Here is a 15,642-nt window from a genome sequence, read left to right as displayed (position 1 = left end):
TCTCCATTGATTAATACCATTAAGAAAGCTAAAGTGTTTACTTGGAATGAATGTGCTCAAGCTAGCTTTGAGAAACTCCAAGAAGCTTTAGTGAATGCTCCAATACTACGGCTCACGGATTTCTCAAAGACATTCATTGTACTCACCGATGCAAGTGGACAAGCAATCAGTGGCGTTCTATCTCAAGAAGGAAGACCAACAGCTTATGAATCTCGTAAGTTACGTACTCATGAGCTGAATTATCATTCGTATGATTTAGAATTGTTGGACATTATCTTCTTGGAAGGAGCTTTGAATTACATACAGATCATAAGAGCCTTGAGTGGATTTACACTCAACCTGATCTTAATATGCGGCAACAAAGATTGATGGATTTATTATGCAAATCTACTACATGAGGGCCATGCTTGGGGACCACCGGCTATACCATCTCCAAATGGATACACCGTGATCTCTGACATCCCTCCCGCTTGAGACCGACACCAAGACAGGACTCCTCCTGCTCTTTGATGCCAACTCAAGGGGGTGATAACATTCACTTTCTCTCATATGGATCCCTTAGCCCCGAGAAACCTTTGCTTACCAGTCAAACTTACCAATCGAACTCATCAGACTAACTTGGAACTCAACCTTCCAGGTTCAACTAGTGGGAGTTCTCTAATTCACCCTTGGTTCAAGGTCATTGACACTTTTTTCCCGGTTATGACCAAGCACAACCATCAATGCGTTCCCCTAAGGTGAGTGTATTATAATCTACACGAATCCCTCAATCCCAAGTTGTTCTCCCACTCTGTAGATCAAAATCCCGTTTCCCTGCAACATAAAATTGTGTTCAAGTTTCCGACCAACAATTAACCCTCCAGAATCTGCCCACCCACCGAACCATTTGATAAATGCACCTTCCCAAGGTAATAATACTATGATACTAGAAATCAACATTCTAATCATGTCCAACGAAGAATACATTTCAAGCAGCATGCAAACTGTTGCATACCCTTGCAAATGTGCATTTATCAAGTCGTTCCCACCTTTTTCCTTTATAGAATATTTTTACTTCCTTTTCCCTGTAATATTAGTAAACTTATCTAGTTATCTTTCAAGCAATCACATGTACTCCTCCAGGCATCTCCCTATCCTCGTCCCAGGACTCGGGTATCGTGTCTCCTCCGTCACGTGTGAAGGCGGCGCCGTTTCACAAATTCCACTTCTTATTTTTCTTTATCTTGTGTGGAAAAGGCTTCAAACATAATCTACTTTATTTTTCCTTTAAATCAATAATCCCGAGAAGAAGAGCAAAGGTCCACCTGATGATGAGGACAATTGCGGAATAGTCCATTTAGGTTCCTAGCCTTTCCAAGATTCTTTTTTACCAAACAATTTGAAGAGTTCCTTAATTAAATCACATCCTCTTCCCATATCATGATCCCTCCATGGATCCTTTTTCCTTCCTCTTTTTTCTGCCAGCATCAGGCCTACCCTGACTAGGCCGATTTCCAGACGTATCTACTGGGTCCCATTCACCCGATTGGGACACACGTCCATTCAATCCCTATTTCTAGAGCAGTGAATGAACCCGAGCTCAAAACATAGACCAACGATTATCAGTCCTAGCAAAAAAGGACCATCCCCTGTTGTATCCCACAGGTAAACACCTGTGCCGGACTTTTTCCAAACACGAAGACAAGTTCACACTTAAATCTCTAAGTTATTCTAGGGCTATCCACGTCAACCTTCTCGGTAAAGTTTTTAATTTTGGTTTAAATTTAAATTAAGCTCCTTGAGTTATAATCCCTTAATTCCTATTTCCTTTTAATCTTATACTAAAAAAAAAACCTTAAAAAAAAGACGAATCTCTTGGGAGTTTAAGGTTTTGTCTCTATGTAAGTTTCGAGTTAACCCCGACTTTGATGAATCCCATTTTGGTCTCTTTTTCATCATTTGCCATCCACGGGGCATCTTCATGGAAGCGATGGGAGTTTTGTGTTCAAGCAACACTGTCACGACATTGTGAAGCTATTCCCTTACTCCTCCTTCGAATTTGCAAACAAACTTAAAAGTAGACAAACTTGAAATGAACAATGCATCTATTTTCTATAATGAGTTTTGCTTTGGTGTGTCTATACATGGTACAAACAAAACTTCAAAATGCACCAGCTTGCAATCTTGGACAATTAATCAAAAACTTCCTTTGAGTGCTTATGCAAGAGTGAATTCCCTCCTAGGCATGGTAGTGTAAAAATTGCGAAGTTCCTAAGAGTGGACATGCTAGTGTATTATAAAATATGCATGTAATAGTGTATGAATGATTAACAAATTATTCTTAAGAAGGGATTTAGGCATACCCTTAGTACCGTGGAGAGGATTATGTTGCTAGAAGAGGCTTATGGTTTCAGAACTTTCCATTTGGTAAGAGGGAAAAGCGGGGATGACTTTATGGAATTTAAGTAAGCATGGAAGTAAATCTCTTTTAAGAATGAGAAATAACCAGATAACCTTACCTTAATGTGTATATAGTGGGGTCTTCTCCTTGCTTTGAAAGAGTAACGGCAAAGTGTGTTGACGTAGCCGGTTCTTTTTCGTTTCACTTTGCTTGAAAACTACCGATTTGGCTATGGGAATAAAGAGAGGTTAAGAAAATTCAAGCTATGGAAAGCTTGTAGGTTAGGAGAGAGAAGGTGAAGAGTGTAATGATAATTTGGATTATGGTTATGGCTTCTCTTGGGAGGAGAGAGGGGTGTGTAGTGATGTGGGTGCAGGAGGATTAGCTTTGGCTTTCAAATCTCACTATCAAGCTTACACTTTCAAAATGTGTAGAGAAGTGGAAGTGTTTAATGAGTAGGTAAGGCCTCCTTTTAAGCTTAATTTGAGAAGACCCTTAACTTATCTTGATAAGTTACTTTTACATATCTTGATATCCTTTCTTCTTTTTCAAAGCTTCTCCAACAAGCTACTTTTATTTCGATCAGTGGTTACTTTTTCAACAAGTGGCTACTTTTTCAATTCAACAAGTGGCTTTTTCAACAAGCTACTTTTCAACAAGTGGCTTATTCAACAAGCTATTTTTCAACAAGTGGCTTTTTCAATAAGCTACTTTTCAGCAAGTTACTTTTTCACCTTACCTCCATTCTTTCTTCCAATATTTTTTTTTTCTTGAGATAAAACTAATATCCCATGCATTTTTTATATCCACGTTCCCATGGTGAAAACCAAAAGTGTCTCGTGGATAGATTTGCATTGGTTATATCCACGTTCCTATGGTTAAAACCAAAAGCGTCTCGAGGATAACAAGGGTGCTTGACTATAGTCCAATTTTTTTACTCGATCGTGTTCGAAAAGTCAATGGCTTAGATATTTCATCAAGAGTAAGGCTAAGAGGAGGACCTTACAAACTCCCCAACAAAAAAAAAGAGCCGTCCTTAGCTGGTAGATCTTCATCCGCAAGTTATGCTTTCAACTTCTGGGTAACTCTAGTTTACCCTTCGTTGGCTGGCTAGCTTATATAAGGTGCATTATATTTTCATTTCTTCCAGTATTATTCCTTTTGTCTTTCACTTTTCTTTCCGTCCCTTGTCAAAATTTCTTAGGTTTGTCTCTTTGCTCATTATCTTACCTTCTAGATCGGTGGCAAGAGCTAGTTTTATCTGTGGCCATTCCTCATCTACAACAAACAAGTGAATCTGTGAGGAGAGAGTTTGTGGAGCAATATGGGCGCCTACTGTTTCCTCACATGGGAACTTCAATATCTCAAACCAAATGGCGGACATTTCAAAGTTCAACAAGGGTGACCCTTTGGGGTTGGGATCACTTTCGTAATAATGTCCGTTTGGCTATGGTTCTGAAGCTATGGGTTTGGATCCTCGATATTACTGTGTGATGAGGTCAATGCATCGAGGTTTTTTAGAACAAGTCTCTTTGCTTGCTCAATTCCTTCCTCATCAAAAGATATATCTTTACCGTCACTTTGGTTTACCACTTAGAGGGCCCTTTACCTTCACACCTCATACTAGAGAGATCAGTGCAACAATTTCACAGTGAATCCTTCCTATTAATGAGAGGCCTAATATGTGTCCTACTTGTGATAGCTGCTTTTGTGATCATGTAATGGATGGGCTTATTGACCTCTAGAAAATTTATCTTTGTGTATCCCTTAACATGTTCATCATGTTCTAAGATCTTGGTATCTATCTTAAGTCCTTCTTTCTCTGATTTTTCTTGATGGATATAATGAAATTGGTTCTGCGTTCTTATATCTTGTATTTGATAGAAGTCCTTGTGAGAGAATTTCAAACTTAGCTAAATCTATTTATTGATTTTGTAATTCCATACATAGATCCAAGTCACAAGATGTAAAAGAAAATGCTAATCTTGTTATTATTTTGCAAAAGGTCAGGTTACAAAAGTTCAGTAGGATAGAACTTGGATTTGTAGTTACGTTGGCTAACACGGTTTAGTTTGAGTACAAAAAAGAGGAGAATCCTGATAAAAAAGATGAGGAAACTAAGAAGTAAGGCGTTCCCAATCTTCCCAAGAGGCAACTTCAATGGGATAGCCCTTTCATTGGACGAAAACCTCCCGAATTGTTCGGTGTCGTAGCTTCCGCTCCTTCATGTCTAAAAATTTGCTCTGGCTCCATCTGGAATTCTTCCCATGTTATAAGAATAGTATCTTTATCATTTAAGATGTGAAGGGGATCTGAAACATATATTTTTAGCAAGCTAACATGAAAAACATTGTGCACATGCAAGTGAGGGGGTAAAGCGAGTTCGTAAGATTGGTACCCTATCCTTCTCAGACCTCAAAGGGTCCACAATATCTATATTCTAGCTTTCTGTATTTTCCCAATTTGAGTGAACTTCTCTTTGGTTTGACCCTAAGGAAAACTCTATCTCCTACCTTAAAAATCCAAGAAGATTTATGTAAATCAGCATAATTTGTTTGCCTGTCACTTGCTCTCTTAAGGTTCTCCCTTATTATTTTGATTTGGCGATCCATTTCTTCAAGTGTATTCTTTGTTGCAGGCACTGGGAGACTTGGTTCGACCATTCTAAGAGGAATGATACAGTCTTGTCCATAAAGAGATGTGAATGGGGACATTCCTAGGCTTCTATGGTAGGAAGAATTATAGGCAAATTCCACTAAGGGTAGATATTTGATCCAAAGATGAGGTTTCTGACTGCAATATGATCTCAACAGATCTTCTATGACTTGATTAACTCTTTTGGTTTGCCCATCTGTCTCTGGATGATAGGCCGAACTGAGGTTTAATTGAGTGCCTAAGGATTGGAACATGGCCTTCCAAAACTTAGAGGTAAACTTGGCATCACGATCACAAACTATCCTAGCAGGTATTCCATGTAATCTGATAATTTCTTTAACAAAAATTAGAGCAATATCTGCTGCAAAGGTAGTGGTTTTGATTGGGACAAGGTGAGCTACTTTGGTAAGTTTATCCACCACCACAAAAATTGAATCAAAATTTCCAGCAGTCTTGGGTAACCCTGTTACAAAATCCATACTGATGCACTCCCACTTCATTGCAGGTATATCCAATGGTTGTAGCTTCCCCGAAATCTTAACTCTTTCAACCTTCACCTTTTGGCATACCAAACACTTCTTAACATACTTTAAGGTATCCTTTTTTATCTTAGGCCAGTAGAAATTTTGTTTAAGAGAAGAAAACATTTTGTGATAACCTGGGTGAGCTGCAAGGGGAGTTTCATGAGCTTCTTTTAGTATTTGCATCCTTAAGCATGTAGGTATGCAAGAATAAGAGTCCATCTTGAATAGAGTAGTCTTCCAGATATCTTTTCTAAACTTGAGCTTGGATTTCTTGGATCAAGGACCAAATTGCCATCAGTTTGGAGGGCATTTTGAACTTCCTCGGGTAGAGTTGAATGGACTAGAGTAATGGCAAGGGCTACTACTCGTCGGCTCAGAGCATTTGCAGCTTGATTTTACTTGATTGGTCTAAATTTGATCTCAAAAGTAGAGTACAGGGAAATTTTCTTCATCATCCTCATCATCACATGTCAGTCCGCCACGTCAGCAAATCAGGTTAGGGTTAGGTTTAGGGTTAGGGTTTCAACAAAATTAGGGTTTTTGATTTTAGGTTAGGGTTTCAACAAAATTAGGGTTTTGGATAGAATGAATTAGGGTTTTTTATTTTAGGGTTAGGGTTTCAACAGAATTAGGGTTTCGAGTAGCCACATCATCACTTTGTGACAGAAACCATATAACAATGAGACGTATAAGCGTTTTCACGTACAAGTCTCTTACGCGATGACTTTTTGTTGTTGCCCATTCGCCATCTCCAAGCTCCGAGACTCCCACAGTACTACCTATAACTTCATCGTCGTCATCTTCTGCAACAGCTCATCCTGCTTTACCTTACACACCACGCTACGAATTCGAGAATACAAGTGAGTCTTCTTCCTCTCCACCACATTCTGCGCAGACACAGTGTATGGGCAGACGAAAGATGTCAGAAAGGATGCAAGAGCAAATAGATGAAGCTACAACAGTGATCCGTACTATCATAGAACATCTTCCTTCAATTCAGTACATCAAGATTCACAAATATGTATTCAGAGACCAAGCACTAAAGCTCTTAGAGCTTTGAGATTTGTAGGTAGTAATTGAGGCCATAAAACTAGATTTTGACGCAAGAATCATTAAGCAGGTGCTAGATATATTTGATGTTGATCATCGTACTGCTACAGTCAATAGAGTCCAATTGAAAGTCACAACTGGTGGAATGTCTTATGCTTTCCAACTACCTCATGAGAAGAAACCCTATCCAGCTACACTAGAGCAGGTCAGTACGGTGCTGAAGGAAGATGAGCAGGCTAAAAGAAGAGGAAAGCTAGCGGCCAAGGGGTTCCAGTAGCAACATTGGAATGCTCTTTAGTATATCAGTTTATTGTTGAGGCCATCAGTATGAAGAACAATCCCAATTCTACGTCTATGAAAAGCTCTTTGCGATGCTACTGGCAAAGATACTAATACTTTTTTGGCTACTTGTGTGTTGCAGCAAACTGTCAAGCTGAAATCACAAAATCTGTTGAAAGCTTGGTATGTTTGGCAATTTCTCTACTAGGCTCAAGATCCAGATCCTCATCAGAAAGTCAAACAAGCCTGGTCAACATCACATGGTGCACCACCTAAAAAGGTTAAAGTATCTTCTGATAAGAAAGAACCAGACCAGGATACACATCCATGCCAGCAATTGGTTGATGTGGGTCAAAAAAGAACTGATGAAGCTATTGAGACCAGTATCTCTAAAAAACCTAGGATCAGTTTGGTGCAAATCTCTGAGGTACTGAAGGATTGGCACAAAATATTTAGCGAACCAACATCTTTCACTATGCCTCCAAAACCCCAACCTACTAGGTCAGTGCCAATAGAGAAGACTGACAAAGGAAAGGATAAAGTATATATTGTTCTTCCAAGTCAGCAAAGCAATGAGGCAGCTTTACCAGTAGTAAAGTGTGACCGGCTCTAACGTCTGAAAAAAAATCTTCTAAAGGGTAGGATGGTACTGCAAAAACCATATAGAGCAACCCTTCCATACCCTTCTCCTTTGTTGGTTTATGAGCCAAATAATTCTGATATAGCCACTGTTACAGATGGATGCTCTTCTGCTATTCAAACATCCTCGAGTACTATTGTATACTCCCTTAGTCAAACGATGGAAGTATCAGAGTCCAACACGTAATTAGAAAACCTAAAAGTAGAGTTACCCATAGTTAAAGTTGAGACTCAACAAGCTCAGAGGAAACTTGTTGACCAAGCTCTTTGCCATCAGATTGAAGAAGGCCAAACAGCTCGGACCATCAGTGCTCTGGATACTTAGCTTCTTAGGTTGGAATCTGCAAAACATCTAATTTTTGATGAAAAGGGAAAAGCTCAGACTGATGCTGACAAATTTCAGAACCTACTAAGCATGAAGCGATCCAATTATAAAGAGCTACTCAAAACGCACACTTTGTTAAAGCAGTCTGTACCGGAGAAGTATATTTACCAAAATATTGCTGATATAGTCAATCTTGAGGATCGTCTTACACTGAATCTTAAAGATCTTCAAGCAGTGATTGACTCCATTCAAAGAAATATGCAAGACAAATTAAATGATTACAACACAACACTAGTGAATCAAGCCATAACTGATTATATTATGTCACATGACACATCCAACCCTATGTGTCTGTGGACCAGGTCAGTTCAGTCAAGTCAGTCTAGAATAGGAAGTGATCTGGCACTTTTGTGAGTCTGTTCGCAGACCGTGCATGTCCAGACACTTAGATTAGATGCATATCCTCTGGCTGCACACAACATGATCATCAGCATTACCATCAGAATCCATCAGGAGCATTTTCCAGTGCATTGAACCTATTTTCCCTATTTTTGACATTCTTCACTTATTATTTTTAATTGACTTTTGTTGGAAAGTAGGTAGGGCAAATTTACTAAGTTTGTATAAATAGAAACCTAGTGCTAGAACTTTTTGGCAGAAGAGGCAGCAGGAGTACTCGCTCAACGTGCAACTTTTCAGCAGAACCCCCAGATGCCCTAGTGTTTTTGCTCCACAGCATAAGGCTAGAGTTTTTGGACCAGATCAGCCAAGATTTTTGCATCGGCAACAACCTGGCGACAGCAAGAAGCAGAAGACTCCTAGCGTTAGCAGATTTCCACCGCAAGTCAGATTTTCATCCCTAGCGTTTTTGCATTTGCAAGACACCTCAGCGTTTTTGCAAATCTTCACGACAGAATCAGCCCATAGACCAACGTTTTCAGTTTTCAGCAGTTAGAACCCGCAGAAGAAATCCCGAACCTCGCAGATCTCACCTTCTTGCAGTAGATCCTCGCCGGATGGTCAGATTCCGCAAGGTTTACAGACTCAGCCCGGAAACTTACAGATTTCAGCATCTGTGTTTTTAGCACGTCATCGTCGCGTCATCGCCATCAACATAGAGTCATAATTCAACAGATAAAGAATTGCAGATTTCAGCGCTTCGCTTTTTCAGATTTCAGCCCGTCTTGTCGTCGTCGACATCGTCGGCAAGTCCAGGCATTGTAGAGATTTGTGCAATCATAAGTAGACCGCTCTCGCCATAGAGAGTGGGGCCTTCGGAGGAGGGTTTGAAAACATTTGGCGTCGTATTCTTGTCTCTCTATCTCTCAGTCTCAACACCTTCATTCACAGTGTTCACCCACTTTGTTTGTGTCCATTGCACTCTCTCACTAAAGGAACGGAAGGCTCTCCCTTCCGTAAAGTAAAAGGAACCCAGAGCATAGTTCGGAGCACTCATCTTGAGCAAAGTTTAATATTCACTTCCGCTGCACCTTACATATTAATACTCAAAATAATCCTGAAGAAGATTCTGACGAAGAGGAGGAGGAGGACGATACAGGGGACAATCCAGATAAACTTGATGACCATGATGATGATACTCTCCCTTCCCCACCATCAGGATCGAGAGCTCGCGGGTCAGCTCCGACTCAGGACAATGGTGCTGATAAAGGCAATACTGGTGCTGCTGAAGACGAGAATCAAGCTGCTGCACAACGAGATACTAATGGAACCCAGCAAAACACTACACTTGGAGACCGACAGGAACTACAACATCAAACATCACTAACCAGCAGAGATAAAGGTAAAGCTATAGTCTACTCTTCTGAGTCTAAAACCACTAATCAACATTCTCTACAACTAATTACACTCAATAAAAGGAGATTTTTGGAGGACGAAAATATTTCTCTAATTTAGAATGCTTCCAGATGCTCTATGTTGGGGCTGGGCAGATGGTACGGAACTAAAAATCATCCAGTTTCTATAAAAGACAGAATTCTAGTAAAAATTCTACTCAAACTTATTCATAAAAATTCCAATGTTCTGGAGGTACAACATCCCCCCTCCAGCGAGAGTTTACTCCTCCCGTTGTCGCCTAGCTGCCCATACAACTAGGTATGTCCACCGCATAGAAAGCACGACATGGACATTCCCACCTCTTAACCAGCAAACGTGGGTTCCCACCGCTTAACCAGCAGTCGTGGGTATCCACCGCTTAACCAGCAGTCGTGGATTCAAGAGCCCTTAACCAGGAACTCTGCCCCTGTGATCAGGAGGGGGTTCATGACTAATTCAACATTGGAAATAGAATGAACATGCCGAGCTAAATTTTCCCTAGCAGACATTCTTTCCTATTGCAAACAGCATTCCCATGGCATGTGTGTTGATTTGTGATATGTGTGCAGTGTGTTGTAAGAGTGCCGTGTATATCTATGTCGTGGGTGTGTGGTATGGGCAAGGTGCATCAGGATGTATGTGATGCTGCATATAAGATGTTTGTATAGGTAGGATGTAAAGTGCATGTGAGATGTGTATGTGTGAGATGCAGAGTGTATATATGTCTAAGATGCATATGTGCATGTGTAATAGTTTTGTAATTTGTGCAAAGTGAATGTCACATATGAGTGTTTATGGAGTGTTTGTTGTGTGAGATGTGTGTGCTTTTCTTGATGCTTATTTATAAATCTCTCTAACATCTATTTTTGAGTTTCCAATAGCCAAAATATTTAGTTTTTTTATTCTAGATAGCGTAACAACGGCTTTCTTTATTTATTGAATAAAAACCTAACTACTCGGCAGGAGCTAATTGAAAGAAGTGTAAAGCACAAAAAGGAAGACGAGATATTATTGTTGCAAGCATGAGATGGATGGACACATGAAACAGTCGTATGTTAGCTTAAGTGGTGGAGAGCATGCTCGACAGGGGACCAAATGTGCACCCAATTTATTGGTTAGCCACGAATTGCAGAGAGTGGATAACAGAGAGGCGATTGTGCAAGAAATAGCTGGAGGATTCTTAAAGACTCAAGGATTCACGCGAGGGTGCATCCAGGAGCTCATTGAAACGGGCTTAGTTAGGGGCTTGCAATCAAATCCGCAGTTTCTCGAGTGATTTTCTGTGCAATACGACCACTTAAGCTTGTTTTTTGGTGCAAACATAGTGTTTCATGTGTTGTCAAGACTCAGTGCTTCACAGTAAGAAATCAACATCATGGCAGAAGAGATCGCAAGAGTGCAAGCCAGAATTGATGATGTGGAATATAAAATCCAGAAAATGGAGATGCAATATTTTGAGGCGTCTTCAGAGAGTGAAAAGGATTATTGGAGGAGTAAAGAGCAACAATTGAATAATGAAAAGCATCTATTGATTAATAAAGAGCAGCAATTGAAGAATAAAGTGTTTGTTACTCGAACTTCAACTTCGTAGTTTGAAGGAAAAGCAATCAGGCAGCAATTTGAACCATGAGGTCGTGGATACAATATGTAAGGAGTATTGGACTCAGATTGTGGATAGGATACATCTAATGCAAAGTACAAAAGATTTTCACCAGGCTTATAAGCGCTCCAGCTTGGAGTTATACCATGTGGATGGAAAACCTAATCTATTGCTTCAGGGATTAGAAAAAGGAATATATTTTAGGGCTTCCAAAGCTTTACAAGAGCGTTCAAAAGATTCAAGTGCTATGTTGTAAATGCTTTTGTTATTGACAAAACAAGAACTTTATTTGAGATTGCATGTTAAAAGCTGTGTGTTTACCTTGTTGGTGTATCGGAGAGTGTCTCTCATCTTTAGGGATCCAAGGATCTGCTGACATTGACAGCCAAGCTTAGTGCCTTGCATCGTGTTGATCAAGAGATTGCAGTTGTTGCACTCGATTGTTGTTTCCGTGCCCTATTCATTGCCCGGCTTTATATCTTGAAGAATGCCATGAAGCAACAGGGGAGTTTGATCTTTTAGCTTGGCTATTTAAACAGGTTTACTTCTCTAAGCTTGCTTATCCACATCGTGACCCATAGCAACAATCAACCCAAAGATTACTGGAATTAGTTTCATCAACGAATAATGTACCATTTGTCAACCGTGTATTTCAAAAAATGTTGCGTTCTTTGATTGATGATGTAGGATGGGATATGGAAGGGGGCATTGTGATTCTTGATGAATGTCAAGAGGTTGGTAAATACCTGTAAAAGCACAATACAGACCGCTGTGGAAAATGAACATGCTAAGAGGTCTATGGTCAAGGAATTTTTTTCCTCATTGGAGAGTATCGGCATTGCCAATCAACCATTTATGATGTCTAGCACGGGCAGCTTTTTGATGAGACTGTGTGCAAAGATGAGTGAAACTGCCAAGGATATGCTTTCCTTACTTGTTTATGACGATTTTGTTAGTTGAAATAGTAAAGAGCAATTGAAAGCATACACCAGATCTCTTATATTAGATATTAGGGATTTTGATTTGAAAAGTATAATCTATACTGGCAGATACAGGTTTTATGTCAGTGCCCTCCAAAGGTTTCTTAAAGAGTCAGAGAGAGAGAGAGAGAATATAGATCCCACTGATTTTATTATAGACTTTGCTTTAAAATTGGCAGCTATGTCTGGTAAACATCTTGACATGAACAAGTGAGTATATGATGATGTCTCAAAGTTCTTTAAGAATGAGTTTAATGCAAACCATTGGAATCTAGTGAAGTTATGAAAAAAAAGCGGTCTCTTCTTAGTGAGAAGTTCAAGGCTTTTGGAAAATCTTCATCCTCCTAGAAAAATTGGTAACAGAGATGAAGTTTTCACGGTGGAGTGCTTATGAAATTTGCTACATGACAAGGCTCCTGCCAAGACAAAGCATATAGAAGTGAAGTATCTTTGGCAAATACTTCTTAGACGCCAGCATGGCAGGACCCTTGTCATGCAGCAAATTGCATAACCACTCCACCGTGAAAACTTCATATCCGTTGCCAAGTTCTGAGGAGGTTGAATATGTTCCAAAAGCCTTGAGCTTCTCCCTAAGAAGGGACCTCTTTCTCTTCATGTATTCCCAAAGGCCTCTTGCTACAAGTGGCTCCCCTAAGGTGACCCTGCCAAAGAGAACATCCTGTGTTTGAGGCGAGTGTGCGAGAACATATCCACTTCACTTTGGTAATTGTATGCACATAGATGTGTCACAATACGTCCTAAACTAGCATGAATAAAGCCAGCTCAGAATCTGTCACCACAACAGAGACATGTACTCCAAAAAAGTATAGCAAGACAAGTGTCTTCACTAGATTCCAGTGGTTTGCATTAAAGTCATTCCTAAGAACTTTGAAACATCATCATATACTTACATGTTCATGTCAAGATGTTTACCAAACATAACTACCAATTTTACAGCAAAGTCCATAATAAAATCAACGGGATCTATATTCTCTCTCTTTGAATCTTTAAGAAACCTTTGGAAGGTAGTGACATAAAACATGTATTTGCCATTAAAAGCTAAAAATATCCTTTTGAAATAAAAATCCTAACATCTGATATAAGAGATCTGGTGTATGTTTCCAATTTCTATTTACTGTTTAAGCTACCAAAATCATCATAAACGAGTAAGGAAAGTCTGTCCTCGGCAGTTTCACTCATCTATGTACATAGTCTCATCAAAAATCTGTCCATAGTCACATAGTCTCATCAAAAAGCTGTCCGTGTCATAAATGGTTGATTGGAAATGCCGATACTCTTTAATGAGGAAAACAATACCACGAGCGTAGACCTCTTACCATGTGCATTTTCCACAATGGTCTGTATTCTGCCTTCTTACAGGTATTTACCAACCTTTTGGCATTCATTAAGAATCACAATGCCCCCTTCCATATCCCATCCCACATCATCAATCAAAAAACACAACATTTCTTGAAATACACGATTGTTTGACAAATGACACATCATCCGTCGATGAAACTAATTCCAGTAATATTTGGGTTGATTGGTGTCATGGGCCATGATGTGGATAAGCAAGCTAAGAGAAGTTAAATTGCTTGAATAGCCAAGTTAAAAGATCAAACTCATGTTGCTTCATGACATTCTTCAATATATAATTAATACGGGCAATGAATAGTGTACGAAAACAACAACCGAGTGCAATAACTGGAATCTCTTGATTAAGAGGACACAAGACACTAAGCTTGGATTTCACTGTCAGCAAATCTCTCGATCCCTAAAGATGAGAGACACTCTCCGATACACCAACAAGATAAACACATAGCTTTTGACATGCAACCTCAAATAAAGTTCTTGTTTTGTCACTAATGGAAGCGTCTACAAGATAGCAAGCTCTAGCACCTGAATCTTTTAAAGGTTTCTGTAAAGCTTTGAAAGCTCTAAAATATGTTCTTTTTTCTAATCCCTGAAGCAACAGATTAAGTTTTCCATCCACATAGCATAACTCCAAGCTGGAGCACTTATAAGTCTGGTGAAAATCTTTTGTACTTTTTGCATTAGATGCATCCTATCCACAATCTGAGTCCAATACTCCTTACATATTACATCCACCACCTCATGGTTCAAACTAGTGTCTGACTGCTTTCCCTTCAGACTACGAAGTTGAAGTTCAAGTAACAACTGCTTTTCATTCCTCAATTACTGCTCTTTATTCATCAATAGATGCTTTTCATTCCTCAATTGTTGCTCTTTACTCCTCCAATAATCATTTTCACTCTTCGATAACGCCATAAAATATTGCATCCTAACTTTCTGGATTTTATATTCCACATCATCAATTCCGGCTTGCATTCTTGCGATCTCTTCTGCCATGATGTTGATTTCTTACTATAAAGCACCAAGGTCTTGAAAACACTTAAAACACTACATTTGCACCAAAAAACAAGCTACAGTGGTCGGCTTACACAGAAAATCACTCAAGAAACCACGGACAAGGTTGCAATCCCTAACTGAGCCCGTTTCAATGAGCCCTTACATGAACCCTCGCGTGAATCCTTGAGTTTTTTGTAACCTTGCACCTATTTCCTGCACAATCGCCTCTCTGTTATCCACTCTCTACAATTCATGTCTAACCAATAAATTGGACGCACATTTGATCCTTGCTAAGTGTTGTCCACTTAAGCTAAAAGACGACTATTTCATATGTCCGTACATCTCATGCCTGCAATAATAATATCTCGTCTTTCTTTTTGTGTTTTATACTTCTTTCAATTATCTCTCACCGAGTAGTTAGGTTTTTCTTTAATAAATTAAGAAAGCGGATGTTAAGCTATTTAGGATGCTATTGGAATCTCAAAAATAGATTCTAAAGAGATTTATGAATAAGCATCAAGAAAAGCACACACAACATACGCTCCATAAGCACTCACATGTCACATTCACCCTGCACAGATTACAGAAATATCAAACAAGCACATATGGATATTATACATATATACACTCTGCATCACACATACACATCTCACATGCACTTTACATCCCACCTATACAAACATTCTATATGCAGCATCACATACATCCTGACACAACATACCCATATCACACCCCCACGACATAGACATACATCGCACTCTTACAACACACCACACACGCATCACAAATCAACACACATGTCATACGTACATCAGAAACTACCTACAAACATCTCACACACCATACATCATATATACAAGCACGGCTTGTGCTGAACGTAAGTACGCTATGGATGTTTGGTGTGTGCGGACATTAGCGTATGCTAATGTAGATGTTTGTATTTGTGGTAGAGGTTGTGGTAGAAGTGGATGGACAAACTAAATATCCACGCGTCGTAAGCAACCTTC

The sequence above is a fragment of the Adiantum capillus-veneris genome, chromosome 4 (assembly GCF_014529385.1).
Source record: "Adiantum capillus-veneris isolate H3 chromosome 4, ASM1452938v2, whole genome shotgun sequence".
Lineage (NCBI taxonomy): Eukaryota > Viridiplantae > Streptophyta > Polypodiopsida > Polypodiales > Pteridaceae > Adiantum > Adiantum capillus-veneris.
The sequence above is the reverse complement of the archived record's forward strand: the minus strand, read 5'-3'. Positions refer to the sequence as shown.